The following is a 16,180-nucleotide window of genomic DNA, read 5'->3' on the forward strand; positions in this document are numbered from 1 at the left end:
GGAATTCACAGTCTCTGGTATCGTTATCTCTCTAAAATTACTTTGATTTTCAACGTGAAAAGTTTCCGATTCGCAGGGTAGAGTTACCCTCTTTTAACTCTTTATTAAAATACGCGTTATTTTATCTTTTTAAGCGAATGCTAAAATAAAATCTCACGCGTTGCTATAATAACTTATTTTTTGTATACTCGTATGTCATTTTGTAAATATATAATTTTCCTTTTATATTTTATGAAATAGTAGTCTTTAAGTGAAAAGGGTGAACCGAAATCGAGCAACCAAACGTAAAACCTGGTAGAACTATATGCTGCACTCTCGTTTCATTTACGAAGCAAAGTTAACGTCAAATCTCGTTAATTTTAGGGCTCAAGACATAAAGCAAACTAAGGTACTTTACTTTCAGTATCTAATTCTGTACTGTGAGGTAAAGTACCCGCGTAGTGACGTCACAGTTACGAGCTACACCAACCCATTTCACATCAGCTGACGTACAACGTGCTCCGGTTGAAAATCAGCTGAGACCTGGGACAATTGTCAATACCCGTCCGTTAGAACGGAAACTACAAAATGTCAGGTCGAAACAAGGAAATTGGTTTGTCTTTCCACTTTCCAGTTTGTTAATGAGGTGTTCTCTACAAGGGTTTACTTTTGTTCACTTTTAGACACATTCAAAATATCATTCTACCTTTGTTATTTACCTACATGTTAATCATACAACAAGGTAAGGAATGAAAAATAAAAGCGTAGCATGAAATTGTATGTAAAACAGTCCTGTCATTCGCAAACAGTGGATGCCACCCAAAATTCTGGTTCGCTGGCTTTCCAATTTACCACAGACTGAGAGCATATTCGAAAAGGAATTATGATGGTTTCACGTCAGCCAATATCCCGGCTCACGGCGAGTTTGTGTGGCGAGCAGCCTTTGACGTGGTCTAATTACTAGCCCGCTACCTAGTCACGCCTGCGGAGACTTACAAACGAAGTGTGTGACCTCACAATTCAACATGTTGGAAAAATACGAATTATATTTCAGCATTCGCTGAAAAATCTCGTGGTTTTATTCTGTCCAGGTTTTTGTGATGCCGTATGAAAGAACCGTATGAAAAATTCGTGTTACATTTTTATGAAAGAATTCAAATTCGAGTGTCCTTTTGCGACAGCAGTTTTAAAATTCTAGAAATGTTGACAAACTGTTTGCGTTGTTCCACGGACAACCGCACTGACTCGAGAGAATTTTGATTCTTAAGCGTTTCAACTGTGATATATATGATATTAATACCTTTATATGGATAATATACAGTGTGTTCTCATTACTAAGACATATAAGCTACTATATATTCTATACACATAAACCACACGGATGTTACACATCCATACACCAAAGGAAACACCAAAACAAAACACGTTGGACGTGTTATGTTATAATATAATCACAGAGCGATCACAAACACGATGCAAATTCCAAACACATATGTTCTACGTAATTACATAACGGCAAACACATTAGGCGCTCTCCAATTAATAATTACAATCCAACTTCTGTTTCTGATTACGGCGTCGAATGGAGTAATTCAATTACGAACAACTTCCCTATCCTCGTGAGCAGAGGCGAAAAACCGGGTACGATAAATAGGCGGGAACAAACTCTTGAAGTCAAATTGAGTTTGGCAGAAGCTAGTAAAGCCTTGCCGAAAAGCCGACAAACAATTGCATGGAAATAAGGCAGGCGTCCTACTCCACAATCTGAGTCGCGTTGGCTATCTGTTTGTAAAATATCTGCATCCATTCCAACCGCGACGTAAATTAATTAACTACGAGTCCCTCCTTAGTTCCGTTCTTTTTTCTTTGAAGCATCTAATTTGATTACTTGCAGAATCCACAAGAGAGACATTAATTGAAAGGGAAGCAAGTTTCGCAAAGACTGTTGTAGTTCGCTATACTGAAAGTTAGTACTGAGTTTATTTTCTGTTAGCTTATAGTTTCAATTTAATTTGTTACATAAGTACCGAGCTACATATGTAGGTAAAGCATTGAAACACAAAATATAATCAAAACCACTTAAACAATGAATAGCGCTTATTGGATTTCAGAGCTCAAATATTAATTGTAGTAGGTATAGAATTTCAGTTCCAGTGAATATATAATACAGCATACACATTCGTAGTTCGGTATTGATATCATCGTGCATGATGGCATCAATATGTTTGCGCAGCGCATTTATAAGTGCAAATAAGTGGAACATTTTTCCGTTTCACTTCACCGAACAGTGCCGATGGGATAATAAATAAACGGCAGATTTTTATATATTTTACTTTAATCTCCTGCTGCGTGTTATTCCTGGAAAACATTTTTATGAGTGGAGACTTTCATTTATTTATTAATAAAGGTTTACCAATAGCTTCTGTATAAAGAATATTAATTACAGTAAATACATGACAGTTTTGCACTAACAGTCGCCAATTATAGGTTAACCAACATTTAATACTAAGTGATAACTTAACACTAAAAGAAAAATGTATGAATCAAATTACCATTTCATATGCTAGCTTAGCAGTATCTATACTTATTCAACGTAACATTAATCATCTCAGCAACCATCCTATTGATTGTATAAACAGCCAAACCCAACCCTTTTTTTCAGTTAATGGTCTTGTCCTTGGATTTACTTCCTTAGTGACCCAATTCATTATGAATAATGCTTGTCTTAGGGGCTTTTGTAAATTGGCTTAGGCCCCTTGTATATTCTCCAAAGGTCGGGGTCCCAACGGTCCTGGCCGAGATAGGAAAAACCCTATAAAAAGATAACATATTGCATCATCTGAAGTTGGCTGAGCCAATAGCAAACTTGTAACAGACAAGTTTTTACCGAAATACGTGTTGCCAATATCGGCAACGTTTTTAAAAGATATTTTAAAACTGCAATAAATATCTAGTTTAGTCCACGGATTCTGCTGACACTAACCCGCGCGAAGGCTCGATGTCGGATCCTATTTTACTAACTTAGAGTTACAAAGTACGAAGCACCGAGAAAGTTCACTGTGACGTGACGTAAATACAAAATAAGGGATCTTCGTAAATACTTTACTTAGTTGTGTATCATAAATCTTCTAAACTCGAGAGCTAATCCTGCTGACAAAAGAAAAATAGAGGGTTTTTATTGAAAAACTACAGCGAATAAACACATTTTACATAAACCGTATACGTAAGGATATGTTAAATAATGGTAGCATAATAAATAAAGAAGTTTAAGTGTATATATTTGAAATAGTTACAAGGAGCAAGCTTGGTATTACTCTGGTATCGCCCACGACTAATTTATGGCAGTAGAACTAGATAGAACAATTTGCATTGCATATGCGGATGGAAATGCTTAAATGGCGGAGTTCCGTGCATAGTTAGTATTGTGAATTCGTAGACCAAAAATGCTGATTCCATGTAAATGTAGTTACTTGTGCCGTGACCAAAATTTTAAAGCTCCTAATTTAATTCGTTTCCTGACCAGCCGTGATTTAAAAATAAGTATATGTTTTGTTCTGAAACTATACGTAAAAATATTGTTTCAAATTTTTGAGTACAAGCTGCTTAAATAACATTATAACCAATTTAGCCATGTTTGCCTACATTTATTTTACAGTTCTAAATTCTGCTTATACAGAAAGATACTCAGCAAAGCTCTTTAGTCAACCTCATTAGTCAGACACTCAATTAATACAGTGCTAGCCTAGTTTCAGAATGTTCAACAACTGTCAAGCGGTTCTCAAGAGGTAAAACGAACAGAACGACTCCACCGGTCAACATCGGAACCACGAACAAAATAAAAAAAGTAAAATTTTAAAGCCTATTTTTGAATTCTCCCTAAAAAAGTCAGAAAGTTAAAAATAAAAATTAAAAGTATAGCTACAATGAAATTTATTTATTCCAGGAAAGAGCCGGTAAATAAATAAAAGTATATTTTTAACTTCATTATCGACCTCCGACCTGACATTTACTTTTTTAACAAGTCACGTCACTGGATTTTCCACAAAAAAAAGTTGGTTTGAGACTTCTTTAACCTAATTTAATCGTACTGTATATATAAAACTTATTTTTATAAATACCATTATTTATAATTATAACTTATTTTTGAGTTTCTGTTTTTTTTGTTGCTACCAGACAATTAGTGATCTGGACTGATCAATTTCCATTCCTGGTTAGCATAGTGTCACAACAGATATATCTTTCCACTTTACCCACATAATTTACGTCATTAATAATAAATAAATCACCTAATTTACAATTATAATATTCAATAATACAAATTGAGACACCCTTAAAAAACATTTAGCTCAAAACAAATGGACACATCGAATCATAACTTCTCAAAGCCAACTCGAAGACATTTGTCATTTTTGTCCGACGATAAATTGTAACACCGACCGCCCCTATCCATTATATTATTATACCTTGACCTCCTAGTTAGTAAAGAAAAAATATTAAATGGCGTAACGTACGAAGACAACAACGTTTAATCTGTATTAATTCTACACTTATGACTTGGGCTCCATTTACAAAATGATTAATTGCTTACTTACCTAATTATACGGGATCTTCAATTTGTTGTAGCTTTATCTTGCGCTCAGATTAATCTAGATAGATATAAAAATCTTTGAATTTTGTACCAGTTAAGTTTAATTACGTATGAAAATCAAGACCTTCTCAAAGAGCCATCAGACCACCACAGATGGGGCCCAGTAGGGCTGACGCCTGATCCGGACTAGCGGGTTTACCAGGGCTCCGGATAGAAAAGCAGAAGAAGGAACGGGGTAGTTTTTAGTCAATAAGAGTCTGACACTCCCTCTCGCCTCGCCCAAGGCGGGAGAAGTCATTGGATGATTTTCCCCACTTAAAAAATGGGTCAAGACCTTTGTGCTCACATAACGAAAGCAGTATTCAGAAAAATAATGAAATAAATTCGTTCTTCAGCCTCTTTAGATAGAAAAAGAAAACTCCTTAATCTATTTCTCAAAGTTTCAACAAAAGGAATAAGAAACGGTAAGTTAAAGTAATGGATAAAAAAGTTATAATCCTTGCAATTTGGACCTTAAATATCATTTGCTTTGTGCTTTCATGTTTGTCATTTTATAGCGTAACTGTAGTTTTGAAACTCGATGTTCAATATCAATACAATCGATTCAACTCGTCCTCGAATAAATGTGCCAGATTCTTATTTGCTTTATCTAGAGTTTAATCGTGAAGCTAACTTTCCGAACTGTCCAGTTGAACGATTAGTAGGTACTTTAAAAGTTTATTAAGTTTTCCAAGACCCTTTTCTTAGTTTTATTTCTGTTCTTCACTGATATAACGTCGCATCTATTGCCAATTTTCTCAAGCTTTATAAGATATTATTTAGAAAGACCTTTTTCGTAATGAAATATTAGGTACAATGTCGTTTTCCTCATCCATTAGTTTGCTAGCACTTAGCAGTAATAGTATCATACGTTTTCGGCGAAATCGTATCAGATATCGTGGGGCGTTTTACCTACATTAAAACTATCGCCAAACTTAATAATGTACCAATAAATTAGTTTTCAAACAGTTTATTGAAATTTGATTCGCCGTATTCCGTGATTGGTTGCCGGCAACAGGGAGTTTGTGACGTCATCTAACTTTCAGAGCAATTTGCGGCTTATTAGTTATCTTCATTAGGAGACATGTAATAGTTTATTACGCATCTACTTGTTTAGATTCTAGAATATTCGAATGAATAAGTTTCAAACAAGCATACGGATTAATAAAACTAGACTCGTATCACATGACTGGAGGCCTCTGACGTCATCAAGGGTACTGGAGCTTGTGGTGCGAAAGTTATGGTAAACAGTAAACAAGGACAAACTCGTAATACGTCAGTACGATAAAATTATTACATGTGGAAATAAAATAACATTACTATATTTTTCATTACTTCTAGTAAGTTTAATATTATTTATTAGAGTTGTGGATTTTTTTTCTAGAGTAGTATACTTCAAAAAATAAATATTCCAAAACAAATTAATATGCACTAAAAAGTAAAAGAAATAATTGCGTATTTTTCAACAACTTAATAAATCAACTAACTTTACTAACTCATCACACACATTATAATGTAAGTAGGTACAATTATTGTTATTTCTGGAGTCGGTGTCAGCCAACTAAGATAGGTTTGTTATTTACCTATTTTCACAACAAAACATTACAGTTTTACACCAGTTGTAAGTAGGTACTTAACCACCACTCCGCCCGTACCGTGCTAGTTGTTGGCGTTTCCTAGGCTGACACCGACTCCAAAAATAACAATAATTGTACCTACTTACATTATAATGTGTGTGATGAGTTAGTAAAGTTAGTTGATTTATTAAGTTGTTGAAAAATACGCAATTATTTCTTTTACTTTTTAGTGCATATTAATTTGTTTTGGAATATTTATTTTTTGAAGTCGGTTTTTTTTTGTTAAAAATGTTTTTTATTTCTTGATTTTTAGTGAATAACTTATTTGAGTATGGGTCGACCTATTAAACGCGCTGCTCATATGAGACAGCGCCGTTTAAATGAATAATATTAATATCTATCCATATTGACGCATAATTACATTATTTTCAAATGTATATTAACCTGATACCCTTACTTATGATCTGCTGAGCCGACAGCTGACAGTAACCTGTTCATAAGCTACATACATAGTCAGTTTTCAAACACACAAACAGATTAGATACCCACATAGGTATACAGTCATGTAACTCAGACAGCACATCAAGCTTTTTTTTTTTGAGGGTGGAAAATCATCCAATGGCTTCTCTCGTCTTCGGCGAGGCGAGAGGGAGTGTCAGACTCTTACTGACTAAAAACCACCCCGTTCCTACTCCTGCTTTTCGAACCAGAGCCCCGGTAAACCCGCTAGGTAGTCCGCAGCTCTGGATCAGGCATCAGCTCTACTGGGCCCCATCTGTGGTGGTCTGATGGCTCTTTGAGGCGCGCGCGGAACGCGACGCGCCGCACGCACGGGTCTGGATCTGGTCGGGCGGCGAGCAATCCCTACTCGCCGGATCCTTGCAACGACTCCTTGCGCATCAAGCTACCCATCATTCTATACCAGATATGCTACTATCTGTCCTGAATTTTATGGCTACTGAGAAAGATAAGCTAGTATGCATCACTTCAACGTAAACGCAGAGCTCATTCTGCTCATTTTTAAGGAGTTCACTGGATTATCTTCCACATTTATGGTCAGACTTTAAAAACAATTATATGGAACCACACTGCCATCGTACTCTTTCAAACACAAAAAGAATTTCACAAATTGGACTATAACTGCCAGAGATATGCATTTGTCAAACACAAACAGATTAGGTACCTACATATACATGTAAATCAGACAGCACATCAAGCTACCCATCATTCTATACCAGATATGCTACCATCTGTCCTGAATTTTATGGTTACTCAGAAAGATAAGCTAATATACATCACTTAAACTCAAACGCAGAGCACATTCTGTTTATTTTTGAGGAGTTCCCTGGATTATCTTCTACATTTATGGTCAGACTTTAAAAAAATTATAATGAGACCACACTGACATCGTACTCTTTCAAACACAAAAAGAATTTCTCAAATCGGTCTATAACTGCCGGAGATATCGATTAACATACATAAAAAAAAGTTTTTGTTAATTATCTCAAAAAGTGCTGAACCAATTTCGATAAAATTTTAATGGAACAACGTCTGATGTAAGACCTTCGAAATACAACAATTATCATCCAAATCAGTTCATAAACGACACAGTTATTCGCGAACAGAAATAGTAAATGTTTGTATTGATATTTGTTTTTGTTAATTATCTCAAAAAGTGCTGAACCAATTTTGATAAAATTTTAATGGGACCACCTCTGGTATAAGACCTACCAAATACAAAAAGAATCATCAAAATCGGTTCATAAACGACAAAGTTATCCGCGAACAAACAAAAAAAAAAAAAAAAAAAAGCATATATACGGTCGAATTGAGAACCTCCTCCTTTTTTTTGAAGTCGGTTAAAAAGAAGTAGAAGTAGTAGAAAAGAGTTATAGAAAATAATGCCAAATTAATTATGTGCCTATTAAAGTTTAGTAAATTCCATTATAGTACCAAATACTTTAGAAATATAATGGAAAAAGAAAAAGAAGTGCGTATCGTAGTAACTTTATCTATAGCTAGCTACTTCCGCGCGGTTTCACCCGCTCTGTTTGGTTCCTATTGGTCAAAGCGTGATGTTTTATAGCTTATAGCTTTTCTCGATAAATGCACTATCCAACGCAAAAAGAATTATTCAAATCAGATCAGTAGTTCCGGAGATTAGTGCGTTTAAACAAACAAACAAACTCTTCAGCTTTATAATATGAGTATAGATAGGTACATAGTGTAAAGGTTAATCTTATTTTTATCTGCTGTGAATAAAGATAGTCTACTATTACATCACACAGAACACTATTCAAGTGACAATATTATGCTACTTTATCATAAGCTATCTAGCATTACATCTACCCACCGAAAAGACGACAAAACCATTATTCAATCTTTTGTGAGAAAACTCATTTCCTTGGAATAATAAAAAGCTATCAAAACTTTTCTCCTATCAGTACGTGACCTTTGTATGTAACCAGCAGCTGAAACTACTCCAATCTATCATTATGTTCATTTGATTTTCGACTTTATGTATACTAGTACAATAAAGTTGAAAATTTAATAAAGAAAGGGGTAGATTGACCTGCTGTCATCTGTGCAAGATATACAGTGAATTGGTCGAAATTTCTCATTTAAAACTACATTTAGTCAACTATGTAGTAGTCCTACTAAAGCTGGGAATACACTGAACGTTTTGGTGACTATTCAGTGAGTTAGAGAGTTTACGAGTTCATATTTGGAACTGGGACATTCCTAGTATTTATTACAGTCTGTAACAAATATGTTTACTTGTATCTTCGCACTGTTTCTAGGGAATTCTTTCGTTGTTATTTCTCGTTGAAATGTTTTTAGGTACAAGGACTGTTAGATAAAATAGTTTAATCTATGAACAAAATCAATGCCTCGTTTGGAATTACTTCGTAATGGGCATCCCTCATCGAAGAATCATAGGCGAGATAATACATTATTTAAAACCATGAATGAAATTTAAGGCATCAAATTAAAAATGTAGAAATGATCGATATTTTATCCAGATATTTATTCCGATTTACACACACATACTTACGTAGCTTCAATCGGACAAAGAACGTAGGAAGTATAATTAAAATAACACGGACCTCTTTGGTTGTCATCTCTCGACGTCTCTTTTCATTACATTCCGTGTAAAGAATGTCTAATTGAGTCATAAAGCCTGTGGAATTAAAGGGTTACTTTGCCATTTCTTTTCATTTACATTTTCTTCTTTGTATATCACCTGGTTTAAGAAGTAAATACGTTTAAAAGAGAGAGGACATTCAGTTAAAAGTAGCTATTGAAAAATCTGTTGGTTGTGAGTTATATACTTAGGTAAGTATGTATATAAAATTTGTTCTCAGTTCTCTTCTCTCCCGAGATTTTTAGTAGAAATTAAATGTAATAAATTATTATCAAGACATTGAGTGTCATGATCAATTTACGTCCTAGAAGTAAATCCATCAACTTCAAAACTATTAAGACCAGTAAATAAGAATCCATTAAACGATAAAAAAAAACTTATTTTGAACTTTGAACTGTAAGTTTAAAGTTGAATTTAGTTTGTCGTTTACTTGAAGTAATCTTCTTTCATTTGATGTTGATCGATAAAATATTTGTAAGGGCGTCCAATCAGAAAAGTTATTTTATCCAGTAGTACCCAAAGATAGGCTATAGCTGTAAATAGTTAGATACACAGACTCAGATGATGAGGTCTTCGTTTCTTAACACTCAATCTCTTAATAATGTGTTTGGCAACGCGGGGTAAACGAAATCCCGGGCCGATATAATAAGTTATTCATTCAGTAAGACCTTACAATAACGTACACACGAATATCTTCACGCCGTCTCTCATACTAAGTACTAAGCAGTAAGCCCTACTAATATAAATGTGAAAGTTTATATATTTGTTTGTTACTCCTCCACATAAAAACGATTGAAGTGATCGAGATGAAATTTGGAACAGGGGTAGATTATGGTCTGGAATAACACATAGGCCAGCTGGCAGAAGCTTGTAAAATTATCATTATAGCAGTATTAGCAAGTCACAATAAAGAATTTAAACGCAACGGTCGCGTCCTGAAATTCCTAGTTTAAGAACAGCAGACGAAATATTTTCCTTATGGGACTGAAATCAAGGGCAAATCCCAAGTCTTATATAAAGTGAATTCTTTCGAATCACCAGATCAAAGGTAAACAAAAGGTTCCTTCTTACCTTTTTTTCTACTTGGAAAGTCGAACCGTGCGGCGGTAAAAACACTCCGAGTCAATTTGGTTCCCTTTATGAAGTCTGTTAATAAACTTCGTTCTTAGTAAACAAAATCGTCTTCATTTCTTACGGAATATTACAAACCTTTTTGCTAAGACCAATTTTCCTTGCTTTTCGTTGTAAGTCTTTTATTGTTGTTAAGTCATTGTTGTTTGGAAACCAGATTTAATAACAACTAGATCTAGGCGACCGATGAACAGGCTAAATTCATATTTGCTTGATAACTATATAAAAATAATAAAGATAGGTAGGTGAGAATATAAATCTACTAACTTTGCCATTTTTTGTTTTACTAGTTATCTTTATATATAAAAATCAATTACTGTTTATTAATCTCTCTAAAACTCGAAAACGGCGGCCGATTTGACTAATTTTAGACTTGAGTTATTTGTGGAAGTCCAGGGCAGGTCTAAAAGGTGGTAAAAAATGTTTGAAGCAGTATGAAGTTTGTCGGGTCAGCAAGTTTAGAATAAAAACAAAGTACTTCGATAGATTTTACAAATAATTAAAACAAAACACCGATTTTAGCAGACCAACTTACCAAAATAAAAAATAGGTGTTAAATTGAGTTGTCAAAACGCGATTATAACCATTAAAATAGACGATCAAGTCATCCAAAAATCCATCTGGCTCAAAACCTAATATCATGAATCGTCTTGGGAATGCAAACCGATTATAGCAATTACTCGTACACTGAGAACGATTAAAAATCGTACTGAAGCATCGTAAAACCGAATAGAAAGAGTATCCCTAGAGAATAACTTCGTATTTACTTTTTCTGAGTAGGTATTTATGTTCTTATATATCTAAAGGATATAAATGGTCTTCATACTTAAGGTACCAATAAATTAAATGGCAAAAATATGTTGGTCTTCCTTAGACTGGAAAGTTTTTAAAATCGTTAAATTCTATAATAGGCTTAAAGACCTGAGATAGTTAAGCTCATTTTTTGTTAAATACTCCTCCCGCTACTTAAAAGTAGTACAAAAATCCTTAAAATCTTTCAGGCTTTTCATAATGAGATTTAAGAAGAAACTTCGTAAAAGAATTTTACAAAAACAAACATAACATTGGTTCGTGATGTGTTTGTGTATTGACCTATATATAAGTTGGGGCCGTACGAGGATATCCAGTAACCTCTCAATTATATCAACATCCCTTAGGGATTAGACTTGTCAATATCGATCATGTAGGTACCTATATGTGTATATAACAGAATAACAGACATATGTCCATGACTAGCTTAACTACAGTTAGATTGCATTAAGATAATGTTAAATTATAATTAAGTACATATACATTTTTAACAAAGCCAGGATTGATTCGCCTTATCCTTTATTTTAATTCTTTTTTTATTAACAAGTTTTACCGAAGGTTTTATGAGAGCAAAAGAAACAAAATAGATGTAATATCACTTAGTGTAAAAAACGTAATTTCATTGTATGCGTTGGTAGTCCTACTTTTACATAGCACCTGATAAAAAATGTAGGAAACAGAACATTTACACACATACAATCCACAATTTATATGCAAGCGGGAATTTTATGGCGAATAAATTACCTACAAAGGAAAGTGCCTACTTACATTCTGTACGGCCTAAATTCCCAAAGGGGCCATCTGAAGCTGTACTCATGGGGTAAATAACGACGCAGATAGTGCCAAAATCTAGTGGAATCCCATCCCAACGGATTAACCAACAAACTGACTATTTATCGAGCTCGGAAAAATCCCAAGCGCCCGCGGCCCATTAAGGGCCCTTAAGCACAAAATGGCGATGGCAAGCTCTAAAATAAATCTCGCTTAAAGTGACACAAACTAATACAATCAAGAAAACAGAACGTTACACTAAATTGTTCCCCTCGCACCGAAAGAAGAGACAAAATAAATGTAAGTATAGGTTGGTAAAAACTGGCTTAACATTAAACCATCAACAGTATCATGTTATCCTGTTTATTTTGCACGGAGTTTTAACCAAAAAAAATAAAATAGGCGAAAAATATTTTTTATTTACAGACTGGCTGGTCGTCGTTTGTTATAAATACAATACAAATCGTTTACAATAACAATACAGCACTCGTTTTCGAAAAGAGAACTCCATTCTGCAATACGCTTTTCATTCATGAATTAAAATTGATGATAGATTTTATCCTAACGCCGGTGCCAGACTTATGCGCACTTATTTATTTAAATAAGTATTCACGTTGTGTGACTCGGTAAAAATAGCATCAAATAAGGTCGCATATGTCTGGCGCCAGTATAAAAATGTAGACTAATCCTAAGCAAACGGATTCGAATGACGTCCACGACTGAGACTACTAAAGTACTTACTATGTCTACTGCTACCTATATCCAGTAAGTACAGGCATATTGTGGTTGCAGTAACATTATATAGGTATAGCATTACGATATCTCGTTTTCAATTCGATACAAAATCGATAACTATACGTATTGAGAATTTGAAACTGAATCGTAAACTTTATGTATGTGATATTGGCACATATGTATCGCCAAGGCTTGAACAGTTACGGATATATTTTTATGGCCGGTTGTGCGTCCTCAAATGTTATGGTGAACTATAAAATTCTTATCGTTTGTTTTAAAAAATCAAATAGGTTAACACTGTTATTTGGGACAAGTCACAACAAATCGTAGAAAAGTCTTGTGTTATTATATTGTCGCAATATATTTCTCAACAAAACAGAACGAAGACTGCTTTAATGGAACAATAACAAAAAAGACAAGTAAATCGTATATGAATGTGCATCTCCGTTCTCTCTCAAGGATAACGAATGTTATTTCATGTTTTAATGCAGAATTTCTACGAGCGTCTTAAGTTCAAACAGTTGTCTTGCTTTTAGTTCTGAAAGTACATTAATGAAAAGTCTAGTGCTGTCTGCGCAATACATGGCCACTCTACCGTTCATTGCAGCTTAGACACAGACCTTATTAATAATGGAGAAGACATTTAGTTTTAGAAAACAAAGAGAATTACCAACAATAAAGCGAGTTTAATTAACTTGTTTAACTAGCTTGACGTTTGCTTTCAATTAACTAAGATTCGAGATAATTCTTAAAACTTTTCAAACTGACTGTATAATAACGGAATATCGCATTTTGCTATCAGCCCCTTGGGGCAAAGAACTGTAATTGAATCTAATTATTTACATTTAAAACATTGCACGTACGTAAAAGCTTTTCACAGCCGACGAACATAAATTAAATTAACACGTCCATAAAGGCCCAGTGTGAACAATGAAATACGCCTAAATACATCGTCGACAATCATAATAAATCTCTTGTAATGTTTATAAGAAACACAAGAATTAATTTATTGCCGTGGGAAATGTGTTACGTGTATTATACTCACATACGTAAGTAATTTACAGGCAGGTGTCTCTAGTAGCTATCACAACGAACATTACGCCGACTCTTGATACATGCATGTTATACCATTCTCATACCTCCGAAATAAGTTCGACTCAGAATTTTGGTGATTTTATATTTTCCGAGTATGCTACAGATGGATTGAGTATATGTACAATGTGTCTGAAATCTAGTTCAGGAAAGGTTATCCAAACTGTGACGACGTACCTAATTCCCCAAATATGTCAACTACAGTAACGCTCGCTGTAGCTTTCGTACGGCATAGTTTAAAAATAGAAGCCAAAACACGTGTGTAATTTGTAATTCGACGAACAAGAGTCTCGCTGATGAAAAATGGAAATCTAAAAATGTACCTCTACCTATGCAGCGCGTGAATAATGTCCCCGTATGTCAGCAAAAGAATCTGACATCGAATTTTCCTCTCAAAGGGGAAATAGTAGGTATCTGTAAAATGTCACGTTTTATATACCATTGCTGGTTTCACAAAAGAAATGCTCCATAAAGTGAGCTATGTGAATATATTCGCTTTGAGACCTCCATTGCAATGTTTGCTTAAGAAACCGTATTAAATTAGTTAGCGGAAACATTCGACTATATATTCAACGTACAAAAAGTAGTAAAAACTGCTTTTACGGAAGATTTACAGCCAAGTTCTTTAGTACCTACTTAGAAACTACGACTAACGATAAAATATTGTCTGCAAAGAATTTTAAAATTGAATAAAAGAAGAAAATCTCTACAAGTTGCTAGGAAATGTTGAGTTATTCGAATGTTGGTACAACAATTTTCGCAAGGAAATGTACATGCAGGGGACGCGAAAACTTGACAAAAATTAAATTCAGCCGGGCAGGCAGCCGGCAGCGGAGCCAACCAAGGTCAAAATCTAGCCAACCGGCAACGTAAAGCTTTGATACGAAATAAACACATTTTCAAATAGAATTCCATGCCATTATTTTGTACATTATTTCGTTAGGGTCATTATTTACATATAATTTCCCTTTTACTGCTAGCAATTTAAAACATTGTTGAATGGGTTTTCATTTACCCTTTTCAAAAGTAAGTACATAATCAGTCTACATTTTGTAAAATACGATTTTATTTATTTTGTACTAAGTAGATACCACGTGACAAATGTCGTGATGGTCTGGAGATTTAAAACGCCCGATTTAAAACTTGTCATGAATGAGGGCGCGGGTTTGAAACCTACGACCGGCAAGTACCATTGTGATTTTTTCAGAGATATATGTTCTTTCTAATATTATTTAGATACCACTGACAAACGGCGAAACCTGGGCTTATAATTTCAAATTATAAGTTTGAAATTGCCAACCCGCATTGAGCAAGTGTGATTATTAATGCTCAAACCTTCTTCGTGTGAGAAGACGCTTTCAGCAGTGGCCATTTTTAGGCTTTTTAATATGAGGTACTACGTTATTGTAAACACAATGCATAAATCATTGCACATAACTTCAAGGATTCTAAACAAAATGTAACACCTGTGACAAAAAAAAATTAAGCTTAGAAAACTGAAGTCAAACCATTATTAACAAGATTTATTAAGTAAGTAACTGTAGCGAGGGCGCGTTGCCGGAGATAAACAGAAGGATTTGGTATTATCTGAACCCGCAAGCCGCATCAACTAAACCTTTAAACCCAATAAATCAATTCTTGGGATCTCCTTCCACGGTGTGGGCAATAAAAACTTCTTACGCGGGAAATGGTTATTATACGGTTTTGATACGAATGTAGATATTGACAACAGACTAAAAAGATATGTAGATATAAATCCCTTTATGTGTGTTTTTTTTTTAATCTTAGTAGTGCCAGCGTGCCATTTTTAAAAGTCACAAATATTAATTCAATCATAATTTGGAACTGACATCTCGTTCCTATTGCCCAAAGCAATAAACAAATTGAATGTAAAATTCATATTCTCTGGAGCGTAAAGTGCGTACCCGGCAGCCATTCTTAATTATTAAAACCAAGAATAACTTTGGTACACAGAACATGTTACAAGATTATTTTCCGTCTCGTTTATCTACAAAGAAAAAATTACAATTGTAAAATGCAAGTTGAAGCTGATTAGGTTGCTGTAATCAGTATTAAAGTTCTATTCATTGCACGTAGAGACAGAAAACAAAAGACGTTGCATACAAATTCTACGTGATGTTCTGTTCATTTGTAGATAAGAGTTAAGAACCGCAAAATAACCGCTTAATATTCTCGTCACGAGTGGCGATGCAAAGGATCTCCAGACGGTAACACCTCTAGAGACCGATAAAAAGCTTTGAGACTTAAAGCCTTCATTCACGAGCCTCCTGTGAAGGCCGAAATGACGTTATC

The sequence above is a fragment of the Spodoptera frugiperda genome, chromosome 26 (genome assembly GCF_023101765.2).
Source record: "Spodoptera frugiperda isolate SF20-4 chromosome 26, AGI-APGP_CSIRO_Sfru_2.0, whole genome shotgun sequence".
NCBI lineage: Eukaryota > Metazoa > Arthropoda > Insecta > Lepidoptera > Noctuidae > Spodoptera > Spodoptera frugiperda.